This window comes from Cavia porcellus, unplaced genomic scaffold, assembly GCF_034190915.1.
Source record: "Cavia porcellus strain 051 isolate PalLab524CR breed Dunkin Hartley unplaced genomic scaffold, mCavPor4.1 scaffold_3, whole genome shotgun sequence".
Lineage (NCBI taxonomy): Eukaryota > Metazoa > Chordata > Mammalia > Rodentia > Caviidae > Cavia > Cavia porcellus.
Genome location: NW_026947486.1, coordinates 68018909 through 68044699, shown reverse-complemented (window position 1 = coordinate 68044699; position 25791 = coordinate 68018909). Strand labels below are relative to the sequence as shown.

The window sequence follows — 25791 nt, the reverse complement described above, 5'->3', positions numbered from 1 at the left end:
GGTATTATGAAATAGGAAAAAATGGTTCAAATGAATGGGGAAGTAGGGAGGAAGAAATAAAAGGAAAAGAAAAAGTGTTAAGTATAAAATGATCATCCACACATAATAAAATAAAATAAAACACAATGGAATAAAACCAATCAAAACAAAATAATAAAATCATTATAGGACTTCAAAACAAAATGATAGGAAATCAACAATGGCTACCATAATCTCTCATTTTCTTCAAAATAGCTTTTGATTCCTCTGTTAAGATATGGACAACTATATCAAAGAAAATATGTGACATTACAGTAGCCACTGTTGATTTCCTCTTGTCTTCTATTGAAGACCTGTGTTGCTTGCATTGTTCTGGTCTGATTTGCTTTGTTCTCTTCTGTTTTGTTTTTTTTTTTTATTACCTCCAAAATTTAAAAAAAATTAAAGAAGGACAAAATGGAAAGAAAATTTTGTAAATAAGGAAGGTAAGAAGAAATGAAAGGATGAGGGGATTGGTAAAAAAGACAAATTGAGATATATCGTATACAGGTAAAAATTCCTTATGATCATTATTTATATGTAAATCGTGCTATTCTTAGTGTTATAAATGGGAAATAAGTTCTTTTTGATGGAGTGAAATATGTGGGTTTTTTTCAGGTTTTAAAACATTCCTTTGGAATAAAGCTTAATTTCTTCTCTAGTTTATGACACATTTCACTCCATTAAAAATTTAGAACAAATTAGATTATAAAATTAAGAAATTTATAAATTAAATATGTCTAGTAGTTACAGAAGACACAAAATAGAAACTCAAAAAGATTCTTTGAAGTCATTCACCAGGCCAGAAGCTAGCATAATAGAGTGAACAAGCCAGCATTTAGTAAATGTTTGTTAAATTAAACTGGATAAATTCTTAAAACAACATTTTCTCTTACTACTTTGCTCAACAATTTTCAGTGGTTTTGTATTAATAAAAAATCCAAGTTCAACACTCCTTCCTATTCTGTACCTACTGATGTACTTCCTTGACCATGGCTTTACAGATATGCCTCCCAAGCCTTTAACTGCTCATACTCCACAAAGGATTCTCTACCCTCATATTATCCAAACAGTTCATATCCTTCCATTTATAGCCCGAATTCCACATTCTTCTGCTCTGTCAGTAAAGCCCTGAAAAACTTTTTCTTATTTCTCTGTACTCTCTCTCTCTTTTAGATCTTAAAAAGTACCATATACTTCCCAAATTTTAGGTTTGTTGATCTTCTTTCTTCAATAAGATTATTAACTCACAGAAGTAAGAAGATACTGTCTCATATATCTTTGAATATCTTTTTTCTTAGATTATCAATCTAGAATTTTAAACTAGGGAGAAAACTTCTTAGGATATGTGCATAATAATGAATTTCAGTGGACTAGATTTATTTTGTAATCCTTTATGTGTTATTTTACTTTTGCACTTTTACATTAAAGTAGAATATTCATCTAGATAAGAGTTCAGTGAATTTTTATAAAGCACGTATAATTGTGTAACTGGCAAGCACTGGAACGATGAACAAGAAAGTTACCAACATCCCAGAAAATAGCTCAGTAATTTTTAGCAGTAGTGGGATCCAACCCAGAGACTAGTGCATGTCAGCTAAGCACTGAACTACACCTCCAGCTCATCCAATGAATTTTTGTAAGCCAAATATAACTGGGTATATGCCAAACACCTAGAAAAAAGAAAAAGAATGTTTCCAACATCCCAGTACCCTGGTTTCTAACACAATGGATTAGTTGTGCTAGTTCTTGAACTTTCAATAATAGAAATCACTCTTAAGTGTTTCAGTTTATGTATTTTAAAATATTTTCATGAAAAAGTATTCAAAAATTTTACTGTCAAAAGTGACACAAGGAAAAAATGTGCAGAACCATGGACAATGTCTTAGGCTTCCTTAGACCTAAGATTTCCAAATGTTTAATTCTCTATATAAAATTTGCAAAAGTAATTGCAAAAGTAAAGTGACTCAGAATCAGATAACGCCTAAAATAGAATGGCAGTGCCAAGGGTTTGCAAAAAATGATTCAGAATGAGTCAGTTTTTGCTGTGAGGGCAGGTTGAAAAGAGTACTTTTTAACAAAATGAGCTTTAACTATTTTGCACATAGTGCTAGTGGTTCTGTGTTTCACAGTAATTTTGTTTTGTTTTGTTTTGTTGGTACAGGGATTGAACTCAAGACCTTGCACTTGCCAGGCAGGTGCTTACACCGCTGAGCTAAATCCCCTATCTGCGCAGTAATTTTAAGGTCACTTGTTTGGCAGACTAAATTCTCGCATTTTATAGTATGTGGTTTTATATGTAAAAGGACTCAATAAATTTCTGGTTATTCATTTAGAAACAAAATGTTAGCTTATTAGTCCTTTAAAATGATCCATTTTGTCTAGCTGGAAATTAATAGTGGATTTCAATGTAATTTTTTTCAGTATCAATTGTAGAGAGATGTGTTTACACTGAGGGTGGTCAATACCAAGGACACAGAAAACATAGACAGAGGTTCATCTACCTAATCAGGAATAACTGCAAATGAGGCTGGAGGACCAAAAGTTCAAGTCCAGCCTGGGCAACTTAGCAAGATGCTATCATGAAATAAAAAGTAAAAGGTGGCTGGGGATTTAGCTTAGCAGTATAAGTGCCTGCCTGACAAGTACAAGGTTGTGAGTTTGATGCTCAGTAACAGAAAAAAAAGTACAAAACATGGGTGATATAATTCAGTATAAAAACATATATATGTGTGTGTGTGTGTGTGTGTGTGTGTGTGTGTGTGTGTGTGTGTGTTTCCTGTTTAACTTTTAGCCTAACTCTTTTTTGAGGCAGATTCTCGCTATGTAGTTCAGGCTGTTCTTTTAAATCGCTATGAAGACTAGCAGGCTGGTTACGAATTTTCAGTGATCCTCTTGCCTCAGCTTCCCAAGTACAGGGATTACAGGCATATTCCACCATGCATGCCCTCACCTAGTATGTTTATGTCCTGAATACTTTACATTCATATAATGCTATTTTTGGAGTGTTAACCATGCACACAGCATTGCATTCTGGGGCTCTGACACATGAAAAGAAATAGAATATGGTAGTCTCAATTATCTGGGAATTTAATGACCACTTTAAGCAAAAAATAACCAAAAATATACAAGAAAAACTCAAGGTGGACTATATTTAATCAATAACAATAAAAACTACATTAAAATTAATGAATATGAAATTTTAAAAATCTTCCTTTAGGGAAGTTGAAGAAATCCCCCAATACAGATTATCACCATTATGGCTAATTCTGAATCTCTGTAGGGGAGGTTTTATGGACAGAAATTTGACAAAAAAAAGGGGGGGCTGGAGGATTTGTGACCTGAAACTGTGTTTAGGTTAGTGAACACACTGTGCTTATGTATATATATTACATGTTTATTTGTGATAGACCTTGACAAATACTTGGAGTCTGGCTTAGTAAAAGAGATCTTCATCCTTTCAGATTTAAAATCCACTGTGTTCAATTGCCTTTATACAAGTTGCGGGGCAAAGCTCCTATTGTCACCAAAGTTGGATTCTCTATAGAATCCTTTGATATACATTCAGAAAAGTCATTGCAAATGTAAAAAAAACATTTTGAAATGTGTGCCAAGCTCTAGTAGTAAGTAATCAAAGGAGAAAGATCACACTCACCTTGGTAGTCAAGGAAGCCTTCCTTCTTCAGATGAAACTTGAGCTAGGCCTTGAAGAATACATGGAAATTGGGTAGGCAGAAAGAAGAGGGAGGCTAGGTAGAATTAATTACGTTGATTGTGTACCTGACTTACCAGTTAACACTGAATTCTTCAGGTTGGTCACCTTCAGTAAGACATTATTTTATAAACCTTAAGTATATAATCTCTCAAACTGTTTTTGAATTACAAACCTTATTTCCCAGTCAATTGAATCGTAATTTATTACTGTAAATTTAGTGCTAGATCATGCCTTTCTGTCCTGAAAGAGTTAACAGCTTCTCTAGGTATCGCACAGTCAGGAGTTCACATACTGGGCCCCAGACTTTAGATAAGAAAAATACCTTTGTGTTAGAGTGCACTTAATAAGAGAGTTCCTCTGTCCAGACACATTTGATGAATTCACCCAACTTGGAAAAACCCAGACCAAGGCATACACGTTAAGATGACTAAAGAAAAGGCTCCCTTTGCTGTCTTCATTCCAAGGTCCTGAATTCATTCTTGGGAGTCCTTGAGAAGGGAGGGTGGAAAGAGTAGGAGGAAGGGTGGAGGTGGGGGATACAGAGTTTCTGACCTGAATTCCACAACAGAGGAATGTGTACGCAGTGAGAGACACAGGTACAGGCTAGTGCTTTCACATAGCTGGGGAAAACAGTTTTCACCTAACTCCCATTACTCCACAGGGAGATGACAGTTTCCTCTAAATAATTAATATTCTTTGCTAAGGATTTACTTTAATTTGTAGTTTATTTATTAACAATTATTAATACTTCTGTTTCACAAAGTTTGTAGAAAGGGGGAACCATGAAAAAGGTGAGTAAATATTTTAAAACAAACACACAGGAGAAATTGACTATGTGAATGTCCAGTGCAAATGGTTTGATGGGGTAAAGCTATCCTGGATCATCCATGTTTCATGAGGAATATGAAGAATACAAATCATGTTTGTTCTCATTCATTAAGAAACTACAAGATAATTAACTGAAAGAGAAAATTACATCAATCCCTCCTATTATAGAATTCTTTAGGGAAAAAAGAATGTTTTCTGTCTTGGTGAGTAATTCCTGGATAAAGTTAGGTTCAGAAAATGCAAAAGATCTACTGGCAAAAGCACAATATATTTCTTCAAGTTGCCATGGAAACTTGAAGGTCAAATATAAAATACAGTTTAGGGCACATAGAATGGTAGAGGAGATCTCTTGCTTAATCAGACTGAAGGTTAAATCAAAATGTATTTTATTTATGTTTTTATTTATGTTTTATCATATGTAATGTTTCTAAATATTGAGTTAAGGAAAAAAATACTAGGTACTCAAAGTTATAACATCCAGTTTTTCCCTTATGGTACTTTTTGTTAGAGATTTATCAATGTATATGGCAGTCTTTCTTCTCATCTAAAGAGTGATCCTTTTAGTCAAGGAGATACATTTCGTAGTGTGCATAGGATCCACTATCATACAGAATAATTACCGTAAACATCTTGCTATGATTTGGATGTGGTTTGCCTCCCAGGGATTCATGTATTTGAGACTTGATCATCAGTGTGGCAATACTGCGGTGATGGAACCTCTTAAAAAGGTGAGGCTTAGTGAAAGATAACAAGGTCACTGAGGTCACTGCTCTTGGGAGAAATTGGTGGTCTTATGAAGTGAGTTGGTTGTTCCCAGAAGAATGAGTTGTAATAAAAGAGAAACACCAGCCCCTGCACACTCTATAGCTTCCTGTTTTCCATGTGATTGCTCCCTGCCAGTCATTATCATGCACCTTCATGAGATGATCTATGCCCTTAAATGTCCCAAACTGAGTTAAATATGCTTCTTTTCTTTATATATAACTCAACCTCAAATATTTTGTTATAACAATGGAAATAGACTAAAATACCCTGAAACTGACTATTCCTATTTTAAACTCAGATATAGCATATAAAAGTTCATGTGGTAACATGTTTAGCCTTTGATAATGGACGGTTTATAAAGTTTGTTTGGATAAGGTACTTTTATCCATATTTTTTTAGTATATTGTGACTATTATCATTTATATCTAGATGTCCTCAAAAGCATCATACATTCATTGCTGGGGCTTTGGGAATGTGACAGAACTATCCGTGATCATAGTTGACTTGCTGTTAGGTGGTAAAAGCTTGGTTAGAAGAGGACAGTCATGGTGGGTGTGGCCTAAAAAGTGTTCTCTCCCTACCCACTCTGCTTTCTGGCTGTTATTATATGAGAAACTATTCCTCTGCCATGCTCCTGTGCCATGCCATTCTGCCTTGGATCCAGCCAATCATGCAAGGATTAAGACTACTGAAACATAAGCCAAGATAAGCCTAGCCTCTTTTAAGTTAAGGGTATCTGGTATTTTGTTTCAGTGACAGTGAAAGTTACTAAGACCGTGACAGACAAGAAATGGTAAATTTATTGAGATGTAGGTGAAATGATGATACTAATTTTAAAAGAAGCTTCAAAGAATATTGTGCGTAAATGTCTTCCTAAATTATGGAAACTCAGAGATTCACAACATGTATTTATACAAGGATCACTTTACTATTATTTTTTAAATTTAAGAATAATACACATTTGATAAAATATACAAATTTTAACTGCTCACCTTATTAAATAACCATCTAGATCAAAATATGGAGCATTTTCAGAATTTCAGCATACTTGGTTCTATCACTGTAGATTAGTTTGAATTGCTCTTCAATTCATAAAAATGGAATAATAACTGTGTATTATCTTTTATTTCTAGTTTTTGTGTTATCATATCTGTGAGATTCATTCATGTTGTTGCATCTATTGGTTGCAATCAATTTCATTGCAAATAAATCAACAAAAAAGTTAGTGATTGAACCAGTAGATGGTGAATATTTTCTAAATGCCAGATATTGTACTAGGTAGTAGGGATTCATAGCTCATTTATATGTAGTCCCTGTGTTCAGAGAACTAACAGCTTTAGTGTATAAATTGGTTGGGTTAAAAGAAGTAATACAATCATAACAGCTATTTTACGATTAGGGTTTGCAAGTGGTATCCTTTCCATCCTCTTACTTTCAACCTGTTTTTGTAGTTATTTGGTGACCGTTTTAATTCACATACCACAGAATGGAATTCTGCTTCAAGTGTACAGCTCAGTAGTCTTTATCACATTCACTGATATGTGCGATCATCACCATAGTTTGTTTTGAAATATTTTCACCATCTCAAAACAAAATCTTGTATAGGTGAGAACCATCACCTGTAACCTCATCTGCCTGAACCCTAAACCAACATTAATAGGTAATTTTATGCATCACAGATTTGCCTATTCTGTGTATCCTATATAAAATGGAAACATAGGATGTAATCTTTTAAAAATTTTTCTAGATTATAGCATACTAGACCTCAAATATAATTATCTAATTTGAAAGTGTCAGAATTTTATTGGAATTTATTAACATCTACCCAATATACATATCTGGATGTCCTCATTTTAAGTGAATTATTACACTTAATATAACGTTTTAATTTTTTATTAAGTTTATTGGCACATTTTAGATATACATAATGATCATATCAGAGAATTTGTACCAGTATATGATATATCCTGAATTCTGTTTTTTTCCAATGCTCTCCCCTCCCTTCAAGCCCTCTTACCCTCCTTATTTACAAAGATTTGTTTCCATTTTGTCCTTTTATCATTTTTTCCTTTCCCTTCCTTCCTTTTCCCTTCCCCTTTCCTAGTTCCCATTTCTTTTGAACATTTCTTCCTATTTCACAATACCTATTATAAACAAACGTATTTATTTAAACTTTGAGTTTCTCTTACAGAGAAACAATATGATATTTATATATGAGGGACCAATTTATTTCAATTAAGAGTATGATCTTAAGATGCATACATTTACCTAAAAACATCTCAAGTTCACCCTTCTTTATGGTTCAGTAGTACTCCATTTTATAAAAAGCACTTATTTTTTATCCACTCAGCAGTTGGGATTTGGGTTGTTTCCAAGATTTAACTATTACAAATTGTGCTGCTATAAACATTAAACACATATATTCCTGTGGTATGATGTTTTTAATTCTTTTGAGAAGATACCTAGAAGAGGAATAACTGGATCAAATGAGACTTCTAATCCCAGCATTTTGAAGAATCTCCACACTGATTTCCACAGTGCTGGCACCAGTCTACACTCCAACAAACAGTGCAGAAGGGTTCCTTTTTCCCCCACACTACCACCTGCATTTGTCATGGGTTGATTTTTTTAAAAATATTTTAGATACTCTTATTTTTTTGTCATTAAAATACATTGTTTCCAAATCTATTCTATCTTAAGTATAATAAGAAAAAATACAACAAAATTTCAAAGCATGTCATTTAGGAGTCAGAAATGATATATATGTTGTGCATCATCAGCAACTCATTCTCCCAGAGCACATCTGCATTAAATTGTCAAAACAATACCAGCACAAATCTATCTCTTTAGTGAACTAAAAAAAAACAGGACTGTAACTATCTTAAATATTTTTATATATATACATATATACATATTTTTTTCTTTCAGCTTCTCACACTAATGAAAGAATACAATGTTTACACAAGTGTGTCTTATTTATTTCACTACTGATTATGGTCTCAAATTGCATTCATTTACCTATAAAACTCTCCATTTACTCTTCTTTATGGCTGAGTAGTATTCCACAGTATAAAATACCACATCTTTTTTATCCATTTCTCATTCAATGGGCATTTAGGTTGTTTCCAAGATCTGGCTACTACAAACTGTGCTCCTATAAACATGAGTGCACATATATCACTGTGGTGTGATGTTTTTAATTCTTTTGGGAAGATATCCAGAATGGGAATAGCTGGGTTGAATGGAACCTCTATTCCTACTGTTTTGAAGAATTTCCATGCAGGTGTCCACAGTGATTGCACCAATCTGCATTCCCCTCAATAGTGGAGAAGGGTTCCTTTTTCCCCACAGCCCCTCCAAAATGTATCATTCCTTGATTTCTTGATAGTAGCATTCTTTCTGGGGTGAGGTGGAATGTCAGCACTGTTTTAATTTGCATCTTTTGGGTTTTTTTTTTTTTTTTTTTTTGTCTTTTTTTCCTTTTTATCGGTACCGGGAATTGAACTCACGACTGCCTGCTTGCAAGGCAGGCTCTTATGCCGTGGAGCTAAATCCCCAGCCCCCTAATTTGCATCTTTTGGATGACAAGTGTTGTTGAACATTTCCTCACATATTTATTTGCTGTTTGCATTTCTGCATCTGAGAAGTATGTATTTCTTTCAGTTAACCATTTTGGATTGGGTGTTTAAGTGTGGGAGTACTGATTTTTTTAAATTTCTTTATATGTTCTCCATACTAATCTAATGTTTCTGTTTTAATATTAAATCCTTTGATCCATTCTGATTTTACCTTAGTACATGATGAGAGATATGGGTCCAGTTGTAATCTTCAGCTTCTGCAGCACCAGTTTTTCCAAGCACCATTTATTAAAGAAGCTTTCTTCCAGTAAATATGTTTGGCACCTTTGTCAAAGATAAGGTGGCTTACTATGTCTGGACTTGTTTCTGCATCTTCTAATCTGTTCCATTGATCTTCGGGTATGTATTCTTTTTTTTGCCAGGATCACACTGTTTTGTTTTGTGTCACAGGAGCTTTATTGCATAATTTTTAAAAAAGATTTTATTTAAAGAAGAAAAAAACCAAACCAGATAAAAGGGTAGAAATAATACAGAATTTAAAAAACACTAAGAGATCACTAGTTGATAAATTAAATATTGTCACCTTTGAAATAGTTGTTTAAGTTACAAAATTAAAGCATAAAAAGTGGACATTCAAACAGTGAGAGCGCAAACAGTTCTGTTCAATGATCCAACAAAAACAGTAATATGGTTATCAATCTTACACACTTAAAAATACATGCAGTTATATCCTTTAGACCACTTTGTTTCCCTTTCTTTTTTTACAATAGTGATTACATAGTATTGTATAATTTCAAATAGGGAATTATGATGTCCCCTGTCTTGCCTTTGTTGCCCAGTATTGCCTTTGCTATTCTATTTCTCATCTACTTCCAGATGAATTTTAAGATTGTTTCTCTAATTCTGTGAGATGCACTATTGGAATTTTGATTGCATTAAATCTTTGTAACAGTTTTGGAAATATGATCATTTTCACTATATTGGTTCTTCCTACTCAAAAGCATGGGATATCTCTCCATTTTCTAAAATTCTCTTCAATCTCATCTACTGTAGTTTCCAACGTACAGGTCTTCTTTTTTAATCATACCAGGCATCGAACTCACAACTACGTACTTGCAAGGCAGGTGCTTATGCCGCTGAGCTAAATCCCCAGCCCAGTGTAGAGGTCTTTTACAACCTTCGTTAGATTGATTCCGAGGTTTGTTTTTTGTTTTTGTTTTTGTTTTTGTTTTTTTTTTTTTTGATGCTATTGTAAAAAGTATTGTTTCCCTGATTTCTTTCTCAGTCAGTTTGCTATTCTTGTATAGGAAGTGTATTGAGTTTTGAGTGTTGAATTTGTTTCTTTTTTTTTTTTTTAATTTTATTTAAGGAGAAAAAAAAGCAGAGAAAGGGTACAAGTTATACAGATTTACAGAAAAAAATAAACAGTAGGAAATCACCAGTTAATGGATTACATATTGTCATCTTAGAAATAATTGTTCAAGTCACAAAATTAAAGCTTGCAAAGTAGACATTCCAACAGTGAGACTGCAAACAGTTCTGTTCAATGATCCAACAAAACTCAGTGATGTCATTATCTATCTTATACACTTATATATACATGCAGTTATATCATTTAGAGCACTTTCTTTTCCTCTCTTTTGTACAATGACAATTACCCATTTTGGGTTTTGTTGCTCCCACAGTTCTTATTACTTTTTTGGAAGGGAGTAGAACCAAATGTGACATAACAGAACAGAGTCAATCAAATCAAAAGGGTGGACATAATAGACAATGTAAAAGCATAATACAAGATGATCAACAATGGTTACCATAATGCCTCCCGCTATCTCTAATAGAATTGCCTATATCATCAGTTATAATAAAATTGAACAAAACAGTAAAGAACAAAACCGACAAAACCAAAACATTGGAGACATTATAGGTCTTCAAAAGTAGATAATAGTCAACGAGAATGGGCGTTATAATGAATCTCACTGTCTTCTCAGCTGTTGCTTAAACTTTCGAACCTGGTACTATCAAGCAAAACAGAATAGGGGGACATCAGTTAAAAACAAGATGGTGAGAGTAATACAGGGCTTTAAATCAAGATAATGGAAAGTCAAAGTGGGTTACTATAATATATCCTGCTATTTTTTATTTATTTTTCCTTTAATTAAAAGGATAAAAATAAAAAAGTAAATAATGAAGTGGAGATTGAGATAAAAGAGGCCATAGCAGCAAAAGAGCGCAGATCAAAACATAACCATTTAAGCAGAATAGTGTTTCACCACAGGATAATCCTGACATAAAAGTAGTTACCATATTGTCTCTTTCCTTGAAATCTTTGAGTATAACTTCATATACTGTAGCATCAAATATATCAAAACAATGTAAAACCATTTAAAAGAATGACAGCATTACAGGGTATTTGGAATCAACCAACAGAAAACAAACAATGGTTTCTGTATAATCTCCTTGTCTTTAAAAAATTTTGCTTATACTATCCTACATAATAAAATCCAATAAGATACAACCTGTTTAGACCAATGGAGACAGAAGAACAAAAGCTTGATGAGACTTCAAAACAAGGTGATACTAAATCAGTATTACCTATTAAGATGTCATTTTCTCCAAAATAGCTGTTCTTATCATCCAATCTTCTCTGCCTCATTTCTGTTGAGCTCTTTTTCTGTCATTAGTTGTCAGTTTGTCTTCTTCATTTTGTTTTCTGCTCCGTTTGTTGTGGCCTCTCTGCCACTATTTCTGGATTCTTTGTATTTTTCTTTTTTAGAATATCCTGTAGTGTTCTCTGTAGAGTTGTATTGGTGGTTGCATATTCCCCTAGTTCCTCTTTATCCTGGAAGCACCTTGTTTTTCCATCAATTTCCAGGGATAGTTGTGCAGGATATATCAATCTTGGCTGGAGATTATTATCTTTCAAAGCTTGAATTATTTCCCCCCACGCTCTTCGTGATTTGATGGTTTGTGCAGAGAAACCTGCTGTAATTCTGATGGGTGTTCCCTTGTAAGTGGTCTGTTGCTTGTCTCTGACAGCTTTTAATATTCTGTTCTTGTATTGAATTTCTGGAATTTTAATTATTATATGCCTGGGTGTTGCTCTGTTTGGGTTGTAGGTGGCTGAGGTCCTGTATGCTTCATACAACTGAGTATCTTTACCTTTTGCTAAATTAGGAAAATTCTCCTGGATTATTTCTGTGAGTAGCTTTTGTAGTTCATTTGTTTGTGTCCCTACTTCTTCTTTTATGTTCTTAATTCTTAAGTTATGGATCCTCTTATCATCTTCTAGTCTTTGTATTATTGCTGTTTGTTTCTTTGCTACTTTTAAGAAGTTTTTCATTTCATTCTCCCATATTACAAATCTGCCCTCCAGTTCAGATAGTCTGTCCTTAGTTTCTTTCAAGCTTTTATGCCAGTTTTCGATAGAGTTTTTAGTTTCCTGGTAGTCTATTTGAACCTGCTTCACATATTCTATGCTTTCTCTATTTTCTCCATCAAACAATTCTCCCCTCTTTTTCTGATCTTCCATTCGACCATCTGTTTTTTCTTGGGTGGTGTTTAGCATTTCTCTAACTATTCTGCTTATTTCTTGCTTCAGGTCATTAATAACTTCATTCCTGAACTGATCTATGAGGCTCTCTAGATGGCACTTTATGTCTATTGGTGTGGTGTCTGCTATTGCCTGTTTCTCAGGATTGGGGACCGAAGGGTCTTTCTTATTGCTCCCTCTTCCCATATTCTTTGTTCCTTATATATGCAAGCATATATAGGAGGCCCAGCTTCCTTTTCTGTCAGCCACAGTCTGATTGAATTGTGCCGGCTAGGTGTTCCCGCCCACTGCAGCACACCAGGAAGTTGCAGATCAAGCAGCCTATGCGGGGCCCGCCCCTCCAGGTCACCCTCAGGCTCTGGGATCTGGGTTGTGCTAGCCCACTGGGTCTCAGCCAGCAGCCTCACGTAGGCTAGGCACTTCTCACCAATCCGGCTTGAGAGGGGGATACGTGGCTGAAGTTGCCGCAGTGCCCTGGTCCCGCAAGTCTGCCCAGTCCCAGAATGTCCTCTGTTGGAGTCTCCCAAACCGTGGGAAGAGTGTCAGTTTCTCTCACTCACCTCACCACAAGTAAATACACAGCTCCCCGCCCATCCTGTTTTCAACTTCATTTGCCAATTCCCGTTCTCAGAGCTTCCGAGTCTCTCTCCCTGCCGAGCCGATGTAGACGCAGCCGCCGCGTGGCGGGAAACCCAAATCGCGGCTTCCAATGCTGCGGGCTCCAGCTTCCACACTGAGGCTTTTCTGTTCTTGTTATAGCAACAGGATTGCACTCCAAGTTGGTTTCTCTCAGCTCAGTTCGTTCTTGGGTCAGCAGGGCATATCTCCACCTGCTCACGACTCCTTACTCCGCACCATTCCTCAATTCCAAGCTGGTTCTTTCAGAGAGCCTCCATAGCTGCTGCTTTCTGTCCGCCATGTTCTCCTGGAAGTCTGAGTGTTGAATTTGTAACCAGCTACATTACTGAATTTGCTTGTTATATCTAGAAATCTTTCGGTGGAGTTTATGGGGTGTTCTAAGTAGAATATCATGTCATCTGCAAATAACGATAGTTTAACTTCTTCCCTTCTTGTCTTTATTTCTTTTATTTATTTCTCTTGTCTATTTGCTCCAGTTAAAGTTTCCAGGACTATGTTGAATAAAACTGGAGATATTTTTGTCTTGTTTCTGACTTTAGAATGAAAACGCAACAGTTTTTGTGCTTTTATTATGATGTTGCCTGTTGGTTTGTCATAGATGGCTTTTGTCACATTGAGATAAGGACTATCTATTCAAATTTTTGTAGGGTTTTTATCATGAATCTGTGCTGGACTTTGTCAAAAGCCTTTTTTGTATCTATTGAGATAATCACATGATTTTTGTCCTTGGCTGTGATAATATGATGTATTATATTTATGGATTTAAGTATGTTGAACCATCTCTGCATAACAGAATGAATCTCACTTGATCATGGTGTACAAACTTTTGGATGATTTCCTGCAGTCTGTTTACCAGTATCTTACTGAGGACTTGTGCGTCAACATTCATTTGGGGAGTTGACCTGTAATTCCCTTTCTTAGTTGGGTCCTTCTCTGGTTTTGGTATAAAAGTAATGCATGCTTCTAGCAATGAATTTGGAAGTACTGTTTCCTATTCAATTTCATTAAGATTTTGAGAAGTAGTGGTGTTAGATCTTTTCTAAATTTCTTGTACAATTCAGGAGTGAATCCATCAGGGCCTGGGTTTTTCTTTGTTGATGGGGTTTTAATTACATTTTCAATTTCATTTATTGATATTTGAGTAATTTAGGACTTTTATATCTCCTTGATTCAGCTTTGGTAATTCATACATATATAGAAATCTGGCCATTTCTTTTGCGTTTTCCATCTTATTAGAATACAAATTTTCAAAGTAAGTATAGATGATTTTCTCGATTTCTGCAAAGTCTGTTGTGATTTAGCCCTTTTTATTCCCAGTTGCATGGATTTGAGTCTTTTCTTTCCTTTTTTTTGACATGATTGCCTAAGGGTTTGCCAATTTTATTTAATCATTCAAAGAACCAACTCTAGTTCATTGATTCTTTATATTATTCTTTTAGTCTCCAGTGTGTTAATTTCTGATCTTATCTTCATAAATTACTCCCTCATATGGACTTTTGGCCTGGCTTTCTCTTCTTTTTCTAGAAGTTTGATGTTCATCATTAAGTTGTTTATATATGCTTGCTCTGTTTTCCTGATATAAGTATTTATTGATATACATTTTTCCCTTGACACTGCTTTCATTGTGTCCCATAAGTTTTGGTATGTTGCATTGTCATTACCAGTAAACTGTAAAAACTGTCTAATTTTTTCTTTAATTTCATCTGTGATCCATTGGTTGTTCAGGAGGATGCTGTTTAATTTCCATGTGTTTATGAAGTTCTTGATTTCTTTTGGCATGGATTTCCAGTTTCATTGCACTGTGGCCTGATAGTATGCCTGGGATAATTTCAATTCCTTTGTGTGTACTTAAACATGTTCTGTGGAGCTGTATATGGTCTTATTTTGGAGAATAATCACCAAGCAGCTGAAGAAATGCGCATTCTGATGTTGTGGGGTGGAACACTCCGTAGACACCTACTAAGTCCGTTTGTTCAAAATTTTGGTTTAGTTCTATTTCATTATTGATTTTTTGTCTAGTTGATATGTCTTTTGTGAGAGTGGGATATTGAGGTCTTCTAATATAATTGTATTGGGGCTTATTTGATTTTTCATGTCCAGGAATTGTTTTATATAATTGAGTACACTCGTATTTGTTGCATATATATTTATGATTCTTATCTCTTCCTCTTGGATTGTTCCTAGTTGCGTGGATGTAGTAGTGACTTTCTTTAGCTTTCTTAGTCTTGATTGAAATTCACTTTTCTGCAAATAGAATATTTAAACCTGCTTTTTTCTGTTTTACTGTTGCATGATTTTTTTAATTAAATGTATTTCTTGTATGCAGCACGTTGTTGGACCTTGCTTCTTGATACATTCTGCCAGTTTGTATCTTTTGTTTGGTGAACTGAGACCATTAACATTTGTGGTTATAACTGAAATGTATTGACTTATCCCTGTCAGTTTATGTTCCTGTTGTTGGTGCTCCTATTTTTTTTTCCTTTCCTCTAATTATTTTCCTACCCTGGTGGATTCCTTCTGTTGGGGTCATGGAGCTGTGGTCCTAATATCTCTTTCTAGAATGTCCTTCAGAAAGTTTTGGAGTGCTGGTTTGGTGGTCATAAATTTCCTCAGATGTTCTTTGTCCTGGAAGTATCTTATTTCTCCATCAATTTTGAAAGACAGTCTTGATGTCTACATCATTCTGTGTTGAACATTATTTTCCTTTAAAACTTGGAGTAATTCACTTATATTTTGCCTTTGGGGTTAAATTTTAAAATGGATTAAGGAGAAAATAGAGAAGTGGAAGAAGAGAAATAGATTAAATGTAAGGTTGGAGGACAAGGGATGATCATGACAACTTTGGGAACTGGTGCAGAAGACTGAAGGGAAAGAGAGAGGGAAGAGATAAAGGAAGAATAGAACAGAACCACACCCACAAAGAAGTTAGGAAACACTTTCATTCTCACATATAAACAATAAAAGAAAAAGAGAAAAGAAAAAACCAGCAAACAAAGCAAAAATAAAGAAAAGGAAATAGTCCACTTCCAGGATACTCTGTTTTCACTAGTATTCGGCCTGTGGAGAGAGAGTCCCGAATCACGCAACTCTATCCCAGCAAGGCAGCAGTTGCTTTATGATGGTGTAGTGGATAAACTCAGCAGGCCTGTTCTGAGACCAGACTCACTGGGCTTGACACTATCCAAGAAATTTCCATGGGTCTGTGCCCAGCCAGGAACTGCTAGAGAAAGCCAACAGCAGTTCTTAGTTCTGGGCTTATCTGGCTCATCTCCAAAAATGGCTCCCAGCTAATCACTTTCTCCCTGTGGGAGGACTGAATCCTTTGCACCACCAGTCATTTCCACTCCTGCATCTCTCTTCAAAGGCCTCTGGGGTCACCAGCCCTGACCATGACCATGGCAGTGTATCCCCAGATTCAAACCGCTCCTCTGTCCTGTCATAGAACAAAGGCACAACCAGCTACTGCCTTCTTTGTTAAAGTTTTTTTTTACTCTTTGTGGGCTTCAATTGGCACTTTAGATTCTTCCTGGGCTCAGGGAACCTACTTCCTCCCTTCTCATCTTCTCTCACAATGCTCTATTTCAGTGTCTAGACAGTTACTCTCAGAGAGGCTGTTTACCCTGCTGCTTACTGCTCCATCTTTTGATATTTACTTCTTGAGGTCCATTAAAATACTTTTTTAAGAAATGATTTGATAACCAGAGCTCTTCAGTTACGTGAAAATGAAGACCACTAAATGGAACCTAGGGTTGAAGAAAGCCTGGCTCCTTTAAAAAGGTAGAAAAATGGCCGGGCATAGTGTCAAATACCTGTAATCCCAGTACTTGGGAGGGTAAGACAGGGGGGTCACTGTATGTTTGAGGTCAACCTGGGCTACAAAGTGAGTTCAAGGCCAACCTGAACTGCATAGAGTAGCCCTGTCTCAAAAAGGCGGGAAAAAAAGAAGGTAGAAAAAAATGAGCCCCCTATTCCAGGCATGAACTGCCTCTGGGCTCCTACATACCAGAATCTAAAATCCTAACTAGTTAAATCCACTGGCAATTTAATTTTCAGCTGCAATTAGACACAGATATTCGCTAGAGTTCCATGGTAGGAGCATCATTTGAAATATAATATAATGTATTATAGTACAATGATAAGACTTATTTCCCATATAAAGATCTAAGAGCTCTGCTTGTGGAATATGGATCCATTAAAGATAGAAGTCATATTTTAAAAGATACTTTAAAAATTTTGTTTACAACATATGCATAAATACAAATGCAAATGTTAAGAAATTTGTAGACTGTTTAATACTGACAGACTTTGTCTAAAGAATTTATTCTTACACACATAGGAGGCTAGGTTAGTGAGAGAGGAGATTCCTAATTATCATGAAATTTGTATACTTTGTAAAAAATTTGATCTCTATTTAATTTAAAATTGGTAAATGAATTTTTATGGTTCTAAAGGTTAAACTCAACACCTCGTACATACTTGCTTTTTCAAAATTTTATTTTGAGACAGATTCTCATTAATTTGCTCAAACTAACCTTGAACTTGTGATCCTCTTGCCTCAGCCTTTGAATAGCTAGGTTTATAGATGTGCACCACCTTGCCCAGATTTCAATGACTTCTTAATAAATTGGCAACATCTTTTAATGTTATGAATATCTGCAAAGTCTTATCATTCGACATTATTTTACCAAAAGCAATTTTTCTTTCTAATTGTTTTCCCCTAACAATTTTCATTAGTCTTTTCTAGATGTTTTTTTTTTAAAAAAACAGCTAGTGGAAAAATCCAAATTTCTCCAACAGAAAAATCTAGAAAACTGATTACTGTATTTCTAATATATTCTTTCATAGTATTTCAAATGCAAATCTTAATTCAACCTAATACCTTAAAAGGAAATTATAAAACTCAGTTCAATTTCCAGAGTTCATATAGGATAGAGAGTGCAGATCACATATCATGTTTTATAACACAAAGAAGACAAAGACAGTGATGGCAGCCATTATGAAGGATGAAAATACTATATAAGCTTTGAAGGACTACTTTGACATCTTTATAAATAATCTGGGAATTTTAAACCAATTTTACTTATAGAGTCTCCATAAATGAGTTATCATTCACCTTCAAGCCCTACATAGGCAGTGATAAATGAATATCTATAGGAGTATAATTTATTGTCTACTCTTCCATTCAGAATAAGCCCCATGTCTGTCCAATCTACACTCAGAACTTTGTCTTCATGAGCATATAGATCATATAGAGGAGCTTTACAACATCTTGTATCCCACAGCTTTACAATATTATCTAAAGAGCCTGAAATCACCTGTTGACCATGTGTTGGAGACAAATTTACTGATGTAACCCAGCCTGTATGTGAGGTTAGAGATAGCAACACTAAAAGAAACATCTTTAGTTAGGGAATCCCATAGTCTGATATGCCTATATGCTGCCAGTTGTTAGATGTATACAGAGTGGAGAATAGGAAATACAATTAAACATTTTATTACCTGTCAAAGTTGACTTAAGACAGCCAGACTCAACATCCCACATTCTAATTGTGTGGTCCCAAGATGCACTGCAGATTTCTTCAGCATCTGCCCACAGTACTGAAGAAATTGCTTCTGTGTGGTCAGAGAGGGTCACCATGGGAGCCCTTGTTAATCCTAAATACTCTGTTTTCTGTTTCTTTCTTCATCAATTTCTGGATTCCTCCATTTTGTCTTCTTCATCTGTTGGGACTGCGGATCAGATCTTTAGCATCTTATCCCAGGAACCACGGAAAAATTTAATTCCAGAGTTTTCAACTGCTATAGAATCCATACTTCCTACATGGCCGCTACAGCAGTGTACAGCTTTTATTTTATTTCTCTCTACACTCCATTCCCATAGGAGAAAAGTCTGATCCATAGAGGGACTCATAGTAAGCACCTCAAACTTTTTTTTACACAGGCTATATCTTCCAAAACATATGTATGCTCCACATTTATCATTATTCATGTTCCTTCAAAAGACTATATTGGAGAAGTCTTATCATGAGAACCAGTCAAAATTGATTGTTTTGACCCTTTGACACTGAGCTGATCCAGTTATCATGGAACATGCACTGCTCTGATTGGGCAGCAGTACACTTTTCCACATATTCTAGTTTCACAACTTCTAATGAGATATTTTCCACTTCCATGTGCTTGGCCAATGGCATTCATGAAAACTGGCCATTGATAAGGAAATGAAGCGCCACATATTTGTGGAACTTATTTTTGGCCTCTAGCAATTTATTTATGGTATTACTAAGGTCAGCAATTTCAGAGCTGTCAGGGATTGGGAAGGGAACATCATCTACTCCATGTTTCTTACTGTCTGTGAGGAAGCATGTCTGGAGTTGAGCCAGAACGTACTGGCAAGCAGTACGTTCAAGCATTGCCCACAAAACATTTAGGGTAGTACTCAGAGAATGGAGCCCTCCTCTTTTCAGACTACAAAAAGTGTTAGCTCAAGATTAGTCTCCACAGGTTAAGTGAGAGCTTCAGTTAAACCTGGCTTCTGTTCTTCCCTGGAATGGAACCTCCAAGCAGAGGTACCACAAGGTTTCCTGTCACACAGCATAGGCTGCAAACATCATCTACCTATGTCTAGATCAGGAATCATCAATGAGTAGAGCACAGTCTTGCAGTCAGCTTATCCCCTTATGCTAATTTAGATTGCTTCCATATATTTGGCTGGGAATCAATTAGGAAGATACAGTAAGGCCCCACTCAAATCCATCTAAAATAAATAAATAAAAGAGCTGTCAATGGAGGATAGAATTCACCTACAGCTCTTGATTTCTTAATCATAGCCATACTTTCTGGAGTGACTTTGAATCTTAGTTTTGTTTTATTTTACGTATGTTGAGTGACTAGTGGTGGTGAACATTTTTTCACACATTTATTTGCCATTTATGTTTCTTCCTCTGAGTAGTGAGTATTCATCTCAGATGCCCATTTTTGGGTTGGGTCTTTAAATTTAGGGGTCTGATTTTTTAAAATTCTTTATATGTTCTTGATGTTAGTCCCTTGCCTGAAGCACAACTAGCTAAAATTTTCTCACTCTGTATGTTGTTTTTTTCACACCGTTGGCAATTTCTTTTGCCATGCAAGTTTTTTTTTTGTTTGTTTTGTTTTAATGGGATGAGATTCCTTTTGTTGATTCTTTGTATTTTATCCCATTGGAGTGGAGTTTTGCTCATGAAATCTTTGCCTATACCTATATCTTCAAGAGTTCAAGATTTAATGTTTTAATGTTTACATCTTTGATTCATTTTGATTTTAATTTAGAGCATGGTGAGAGACATATAGCATTTTAAAGATTCATTAATTTGTAGCATATTTCAGAGCATGACTCCTTTTCACAGTTGACTAATAATCCACTGCATAAACATATCGCTAGACAAATAACTCTGTAAAATTTTTGTTAGTGCATGTCAGAATAATCAGGGTTTTGTTGTATATTGGTGTGAGTGTATATAACATTCTATGTAGACATTTTTAGGCAACCACCAGAATGTTTTCCAAAGTGGTTGCATCATCTTATATACTTATCAAATGTGTATGAGTGTTTTGATTTTACATGTTGTAAATCCAAGTTACTGTCTTTTTTAATATAGCCATTTTTATAGTCCATTTTAATCCTATTTTAAATGTATCACAAACAGATGGTGAGTAAACATTAGAAACTTATTGCTTGAGGGACAAGTTGCTGGGATATTCATTGTCCTCTGAGAGTCCAATTTCTTGTTCACTGAGTACTTTTTTTAATGTGTCTTCATATGCTGGAAAGAATGAATGTACTTGTTTAATTATATTTTATAAAGTCACTGATTACATTCATGAATGTTCTGCTTTGATGATCTAATCATCTTTCAAAGGCCATACCTTATAATACTACAATTTTGAGAGTTAAAATTTCTATCTATAAATTTTTGGGTAAGAAGCACAAACAATGAAACTGTAGAAGCCATGCTAGTGAATGTGAAGCAGTATCTCCTTGTGGTTTTGACTTGCATCCAATGGCTACTGATGAGTATTTTTCATGGCAATTTATATATTTGCATTACATAAATTTCTTCAGATTATATTCTAATTTAATTTGAGTAATTGCATTTTTATTGAATTTTGAGTTATTTATTCAGATATATAACTTGCAAATATTTTTCTTATATAGATTTTTACTTCAGTATTGTGATATAATGCACTGTTAATACAAAAATTTTTTTAAATTTTGATAAAATATACTTTATACACTCTCTTTTCCTTTTACTTATGCCTTTTAGTTAAATATAAAGATTCATTGCTAAATATGAAGTCATGAAAATTTTCCCTTTAATTTTATAGTTTTAACTCTTATATTTAGGACTTTGATTCATTTTGACTTAATTTTTATATATTGCAGGAGGTAGCAGTCCAATATAATTCTTTTACATGTGGATATCCAAGTGTCCTAACAATATTTGTTGAGAAGACTTTATTTTCCATTAAATTGTTTTGCTACCTTTTTAAAAAATTCAATTCACCAAGATGTATGGATTATTTCTGGACTCTCACTTTTGTCCATTTATTTCCATATGTATCCTTACAACAGAAGTACTCAGTAAATATAAGTTGATTTGGAAATCAGGAAGTGTGAATTTCCCCACATTGTTCTTATTTTTCTGAATTGTTTTGGAAATATAAGGCCCCTGCCATGTCATACAAATTTTAGAATCAGCTGGTTAATTTCCACAAAATATCCATCAAGTATTCAGAAAGAGGTTTCACTTAATTTATAGATAATTTGTTAAAGTATTTCCATCTTTAAAATATTATCTTTTTTCCTGTTTTTTAATTAATGAAACAATTAAATTAATTAAACAATTAAAAACTGGTTAATTGATATAAAAATAGTCTGTAGTTTTCAAATTATAAGTTTTGTGTTTCATTTGTTAAATTCCTACAAACCTTATTTTTGCTATTATTTTAGGTGGAATTCCTTGCCTAATTTTAATTTCAAATTGTTCATTTCCAATGTATAGAAATAAAATTGAATTACATATAGTGATTTTGTTTTTTGCAAACTTACTGAATTCTTCCACTAAAATATATATATATATATATATATATATATATATATATATATATGGGTTAGGGCATTTGTGAATAGAATTTTGTCTTTTCCTTTCTAACCTATGTGGATTTTTTTTCCTTGCCTCATTGCTGTGTTTACACTTTCCATTAAAACACTGAATGAATGTGTCTTTCTCAACTTTTCTTGAGTTTTAGATGGAAAGCTTTAAGGCTTTCACTACTAAATGTGATTTTATCTCTGAAAGTTTTTGTAGATGTTTTGTCAGGCTTAGGAGGTCTCTTTTTATTCTTAGTTTTTTTTTTTCCACCTGGGATTGAACTCACTACCTTGTGTTTCTCAGGCAGGTGCTTGTGTCACTGAGTTAAATCCCCCAGCCCTGTTGAGTGTTTTTAGCATAAAAAGAACTGTTATTTTGTCTAATAAGTTTTCTGTGTCTATTGAAGTTATCATGTAGTTTTTGTCTTATTGACATGGTATATCATGTGAATTTATTTTAACTTTATGCATTTTATTTACTATATTCTTCATCTGTTAATTTATGTAATTATTTGTGGAATCTTTTTCTTCATATAGGTATTTATAGTTATATGTTTCCCTACAAGTACTGATTGAATCATATCCCATAAATTTTGGTGGATGTGTTTTACTTTCATTGAACTCAGAGTATTTTTTTAATTTCTCTTTTGATTTCTTCATTAACTCATTCGAGATTTTAGGTGTTATGACTTAATTTCCATATATTTGTGAATTTTCCAAATATTTTCTTTCTATTGATTTCTAATTGTATTGTAATGTGGATGGAAATCATACTTAGGATTATTTGTATCCTTTTAAATTCATTGAGTTCTAAAAAAATTCATTGAGGTCTATTGACTTGTCTATCACGTGGCCTATCCTAGAAAATGGTTCATATGTACTCAGAAAGCATATGTAATTCTACTGTTGTTGGATTTAGTATTCCATGGATTTTTATTGGTTCTGATGTCTTACAATGTTGTTTTAAAAACTTTGTATCAGTAAATGTTTCTAGTACATGTTGATTACATTTACTGTGGAGCATAGACATATGTACATTTACAATGGGACACAGACACATGTACACAATGTGTCTTAACTCTTTTTGGTCCTCTTTCCTTCCCTTCTCTCTCCCTCCCTTTACCTGAACTTCTACCAAAGATCTATTTCCTATTATGTCTTTTCTTTAGCTCTTTAAATGATTCATAATTTGGGTTTGTCATATAAGAGTAATTATGCAAAGTTTAAGCTTGTGAGTCTGATTTATTACACTTAACATTATGATCTCAAGTGCACCCATTTTGCCCTATGAATGACTCATTTATCCTTCTTTATGTCAGAGTAGTACTCCATTGTGTATAAGCACTATATTTTCTTTATCTATTCATCTGTTGATGGACTGCTTATAAGATTTATCTGTAGCCACTTTAACAAATGGAGCTGAGAGATCAATTACAGGCAGAAAGTTGAACCTAAACCCATATGTGTCACCATGTACCAAAATAAAATCAAAATCAATCAAGTATTAGATATTTAAAAAGAAACCTACAGGAAAATAAAATAAGTAAAATAGTTGAAAATGCAGTCACAGGTAAGGACTTTTGAACAGAAACCCAATGGCTTATACTATACCTTTTATAGTTTTCAACGCAAATGGCATTAAAATACAAATATAGTATGGATGAATTCTTCTATTTCTCTGCTGAAATGTACCCACTTGAATTAACTAGTATTGAATGTGGCAAATTGAAGGGTCTATTGTTGAATTATCTAATTCTAAATTCATTTCCAACAAGTTTTGTGTGTATCATGGTACTCTGTTACTAAATGTATATATGCTTATAATTTTTAAATTTTCCTGATGGATTGAAATTTGTATCATTATATAATATCCTTATTTATCTCTGTTAGAATTTTTGTTTTAAATTCAGTTTGTCTAATTTGACCTTAAAGTGTAACTTTTTATACAGAAGTTATAACTCTGTTGTTGGCCAGATGGCTTTTTATTTCTATTCATTCTAATTTCTGCATTTTATCTATTCTGACAGATTACAGTATTCAGTCATTACATCAAGGATAGTAATTGTTAAGTTTTATGAATGAGTATAAGTTTACTAAATTTCTGTTTGCTTTATTTGTCCCCATCCAGTCTTTGTTCCTTTGAACCTCATTTCCTGTTTTTAAAAAAATAATCAAAGGGTTTGTTAAAATTATGTTTTGCTTATTTCACTTCCATTTCACCTCATCACTATTGCTTCTAAATATGTCTTTGCTATTGTTTGGGTTTTTGAGAGATTATGATGCTTGCTATAGGAATCATAATTTATCAGTAAATAAATGAACAATATATCTGTTCATTGGTATGAAGGTGTGGATTAATCTGGTATGTTTAAATACTAAGTGTTCTTTGTGCCTGAAACTAACTAATGTAGAAGTCATTGTACCTATTAATAAAACTATAGTGGTGATTTTTCCAATTACCAAGTACTTATTATGTGCTAAACACTGGTAACTTTATGTGTATTAAAGTAAATAATTTAATCCTCACAACCACCTAGTCAGGTAAATTTGAGAAAATTTAAGGTCAATAATTTTACAAAGGACATATAGCAAGTAGAAAGCAAATACAGGATTAAAACTTTTGCAAATATAATGGAGTTCAAAGGAACTGATATATTGTGATTGGGGTGCATTTGAGGACTTTTGGACAAAGGCAAGATGTGAACAGACTATATTTTAGTATCATCACTCTAGTGGAAATTTATTGGAGAACATCAAGTATAGGACTGAAATGCCAGTGAAATAGAATCCTGACAGTCTACATGAGAAGTGGTGGGGTCCTAAAATAAGACAATGAGAATAGCATAAAGAGGAGAAAATTCTAATTTAAGAATAAAAAGGAGGTGGGGATTTACTTCAGTCACACAAGCGCCTGCTTTGCAAGTGCGCGGTCGTGAGTTCCATCCCTGGTACCCCCCAAAAAAGGAATATATGGATTAAAATCAATTATTTCATATTAAATTCATCACAAGGAGAAGCAAATGGGGAGAAAACTGAGACTCAGCAGTTTCAGCTTTTTGCCTAGTTCTATCCTAAGCTTAGAAAAATATAGATAATACTAATTATAATAATAATATCAACTACATACATTTTTTACATTGCACACTACTATTGTTGGCATTAATAATGACACTATCATTATTTTAATGATACTCTTATTACCAGTAATTTTTTCAATGATTATGATAATGGTCAACATTTACCAAGTGCTTCCTATGTGCTAGATCCTATTCTAATGTCTTCTTCACATGCATGATCTCAGTTAATCTCAAAACAGCCTCATTATTTAGGTAGTTATTCACATTTTGCACTTGTGGAAGCAGTAGGGAAAGGCAGTTAAGTAACTGCCCAAAGTCACACAAGCTAATAAAGAGTACATCATATCTAACCTAAAGATATGTATATATATATATATATATATATATATATATATATCCTTTAGTCTGTACAATGCTTATTTTAAAATAATATTTTTGAACATGTAAACATCCAGAGTACACATATTTTTTAAAATGTGGGTTTTAGGCTAGGC

The 25791-nt window shown here is 34.0% G+C and overlaps 1 protein-coding gene and 1 pseudogene across 3 annotated transcripts in view; one reads left to right on the top strand and one right to left on the bottom strand.

The window, feature by feature from the left end:
• Window positions 1–25791, top strand: part of Col4a6 (collagen type IV alpha 6 chain) — a 381091-nt gene that overhangs the window by 49881 nt on the left and 305419 nt on the right. The gene's annotated exons all lie outside the window — the stretch shown is intronic.
• LOC100717920 (ribosome biogenesis protein WDR12-like) lies at window positions 18199–19082 on the bottom strand (annotated as a pseudogene).